The 4071-nt window shown below is 36.8% G+C and overlaps 1 non-coding gene across 1 annotated transcript; it reads left to right on the top strand.

Annotated features, from left to right (window-relative positions):
• Nucleotides 1–3642: 3642 nt before the first annotated feature.
• On the top strand, nucleotides 3643–3748 carry LOC147923624 (small nucleolar RNA R71). The gene has a single exon (XR_015587928.1). It is a non-coding gene; the product is annotated as a small nucleolar RNA R71 (small nucleolar RNA).
• Nucleotides 3749–4071: the final 323 nt, after the last annotated feature.

Genomic DNA, 4071 nt, shown 5'->3' with positions numbered 1-4071 from the left:
TTATGAGCAACCAATAATCAAGGATCTAAAGAAATACAGCCATAAACTTCATAACCTAAATCCTAAATCATTCTAATCTACCAAAACCCAGACTCTAAAGGACTACTCATCTACTCACTCATGGTAATGATCACACAAAGGTAGATGTTTGATCTTTGTGAAATCATAATTAGAGATTGTAGAATAGAAGATATAAAAGATATTTCACTATTAATAACTTGAAAATAAACAAAGGATCCAACAAACTTAGAATAAACAAGCTTAATAACCCTAAAAAATGCTAAACAAAAGATGGTTTCTCCTAATGAGTACTTATTGTATTTATCAAAAATCAGGAAACTAAACCGGAATAAACTAGACTGAAATAAGACAAATTAAAGAAAACCAGAACAAACCGGATTGGGTTTCAAAAATAACGCGGGATCGACCGCATGATCGACCAACTGGTCGATCAAATTCCCAGCATGAGTTGGTCGATCGTCTCGTCGGTTGTTCAAGTCTGGGAGTATGGTTAAGTTTGGTACTGATTCGATCGACCGGTTGGTTGACCGATCAAGTCTGAGAGTCTGGTTAAGTCTGGCTCGAGTTGATCGACCAAGTGGTCGATCTTCTATCCTGTGGCTCCAGTCTTCGCTCTGGCTGTATATATGTTCACTAAAACAGGGATAACTCTTTACACGCACATCCGATTGGTCTGAAATCACGTCCTTTGCAAAGCTACTCAATTTCCAATAATGTTGATGAAGAACTCCAAAGCTAAATTCCAAGGAAAGGTCTTACAACGAGTCGATATTTGAGAGACTGCAGATTGCAAGAAAACTCACTTGGACGCTAAATGCAACAAAACACAATGAAAATACTAATGAAACACAATATAATGGAACATAACAACCATGAAAAAATAGTAAATATAGAGTATATCAACTCCCCCAGACTTGCCTTTTGCTTGTCCTCAAGCAAACAACCAAAAGGAAGGCCAAGAGAAGAGGTTTGAAGGTGGAAACTCATAGCAACAAAATGCAAAGTAAAGGATATCAAAGTCCTCAAAGATAGTTCAATGGTGCTTAAATCAATCAAAAGAGTTACATATATTTTTCTATGCTCATCGCAATGCATCAATTTATTTCAACTCTCATCTATTTGTCACGACTTGCAATCCCATTAAACATCTCTTTCACATTCATAAAGTGTTTGGTGTGATCTTGTAAATAGAACATGAATCAAGCTCAATTGGTTTAAGGGTAAGGCTTTTAAAGGTGGGTTGTCAATGGTGTTTTTAGGTAGTCAATTCTCAAACAAGAAGGAACACTAGACAGTTGTGAAACCAATCTAAGACTGAAACAATTTGGGCATACAAAGCTTAGCTCTTGACGTTCTACCTACCCTTTTCTCATCCTTCTTTTCTTTCTTTTAAACCCAAAAACTCAAACTTTGATCTTTTAACCCCCCTTTTCACTTATGGTCTTATTATTTTGTATACCTGTAAGGCTCTTCTTTACTTTAAACACTAGCTCTATCTCTCTTAAACTTTCTTTGTTACACTCCCATTTTTACTTGACTTTGCTTTTACTATTCTTTTTTTCCTTCTTTGAAGTTTTTCTACAAGAATATAACAAGACTTTGTATCTTTTGTTTTTTACTTAGAGACTTAGAGCTTTCAACCAAACTTAACCTTAGAGACCTTTCTTTTCTTTTCTTTTCTTTTGACCAAGTAAACCTTTATTTCCCTTCTTATTCTCTCTTGTTACCAAACCTTATCCCATATCAACATTCTAACCACCTATTTCATCCAAAATCAGTCATATTAGCTAGTTCCAATAATTCCAAAACTAGCTAAAACAAGAGCCAGTTCTTTGTCGTTCTCAATACTCTCAAGATTCCACAACCTATAGCATTATCAACAAAGAGACATCACTCAACAAATCAATACAAGGCTTGATTGATAAGGTTGGAGTTCAAAGGTAGGACAATAGATTGGGTTAATCGTATATAGTGGCAAAAAGGAGAGTGTTAACCCAATTCAAAGTTCCATAAGCTAGTATTCATATTCCATAAGCGATATATTTAAAAGTCCAATAATATAGAGATGTAACAATGTTCAAGCAAGTTTTACACAAGAATGAAATGCTTTCAAATGACACAATGCTTTAAACATAGATTCTTCATTTTTTCCAAAGACTGATCAAGCAGCAATGAACTATAAATGAGGGTTGTGGGTCCAATCCTAAGATTTTGCTTCTAAAAAGGCAATTTTATCATCATCCCCAATGAATACTATATGCTTCTAAACTCAATCCTAAAAAAAAAATGAATTTGCAAAACTACATGCATTTTTTTGCTTTTCAATTTTTTTTTGATTTTCTCAAAACATAACTATTAACAATGCATCACTCAAAACATGAAAATCAAAAGAAGATGCAATGTTATATGGTTAGTCTCTCCCCCAAACTTAATTCACACCGTCTCAGTGTGAGAAAAATCCAAGAAAAATACTAACAAAAATAAAGAAAACAAGACTCAAATGGTATATAAAAGGGAAGGTGAAACCTTAGGGTGTGGAGTAAGAGGAGGAGCTTTAATGCTCCTAGGAGATCCATTTGAATTGGTGGAAAGAGCGTTGAAGTTATGACTTGTGCTTGTTTCACCGAGAATGATTATGGTGATGACCTGGGACAGGAGCTCTTGAAGTTTTTCTTGGTCATGATGAATCTTGGGAGAAAACTTAGCCTTAACACTTGCAAAGGGTGTAGAATATCCCCTATGCTTTACCTTGTATTCAATCTCTCCATTTGAGTCTTTGGAGATACAAAATCATGATGATGGAGGAGGGAACAAGGGCGGGAGGGTGAGGTTCTTTCTTCTTCCTCTTGTTTGTTGCAACGCTTGATGTGTTTTTCTTTCAACCCTCTTTGCTACGATATCATTTCCCTTTATGCCTTCCTCGGTTGTCTTATCTTAAGTAACCACCAAGCTCTCAACACTTAGAAGTTCCATAACCACTTCATTTGTTAAGATTTCATGAAACTACTTGGAATTGATCTTGGGTAGGCCTGGGAAAAATACCCAGATCCGAAGATCCGATCCGAACCCGATCTGAATCCGTATCCGAAATTGTAAAATACTCGAACGGGTTTTGAATCTCTAAATCTGAAAACCCGAACCCGAACCCGATCCAAACCAAAATCCGAACGGGTATCCAAGATTCAAACCCGAACCCAAGATTCTTGGGCTTGATCAGCCAATGGATGCTTGGAAGAAGATGACGAGTGGCTATAGACATGCTCATTCAAGTGCTCAATCTTGGCATGTAGATCACCATAGACGTCATAAACCTTGGTTTGCATAGCCTTCATTTCTATAGCAAGCTCAATAACTCTTTTTCCTTGCCCCTCGAGAAGTTGTCTAAGAAGGGTGTTAGTTTCATCTCCTTGAGGTGGAGGATTGCTGAGCTCATCACTCTCCCTTGAAGAACGCCCGTAACTTTCACTGAACCTACCATCACTTTGAGCTAGATTCTCAACAAGTAACTCTCCTTGTTCCACTGTAAGGTTTGCAAAACTCCCTTTGTTAGCCATGTCCAATGAAAATTTTAGCTCCTTATTCACTCCCCAATACAAAATACTAAGGATAGCTTATTTGGTGAATCCATGATGAGGGCAATCTCGAGTGTAACCCTTTAGTCGTTCCCATGCTTCATGAGAACTTTCATAGATTCCTTTTTTAAACCCCATTATCTCATTTCTCATTTGAACCCTTTTTAGTTTGGAGTAGAACTTGAGAAGGAAAATCCTCTTACAAGCATCCCAAGAATTTACCAAACATGATGGTATAGCTTTCTCCCACCAGCTTGCTGATAGTAGGATTTTCACCCAGGGTATCAATTCCCTATGGAGTTGTAGTACAAAGGGTTACCAATCCAAATGGTTGTATGCTAGCAGATAGAATGCAATCAGAACTATGTAAGTCAAGCCAAGCAATAAAAGAGGTTTTGTCTAACAACCTAATAAGAACATAAATAAAAGGAATAAAACAAAGAACCACTCAACCGAGGTACACGATGCAAGCAGTCGA

This window comes from Camelina sativa, chromosome 17, assembly GCF_030686135.1.
Source record: "Camelina sativa cultivar CO46 ecotype springtype chromosome 17, ASM3068613v1".
NCBI classification, from domain to species: Eukaryota; Viridiplantae; Streptophyta; class Magnoliopsida; order Brassicales; family Brassicaceae; genus Camelina; species Camelina sativa.
Note: the sequence above shows the minus strand (reverse complement) of the source record. Positions and strands in the feature narration are given on the sequence as shown.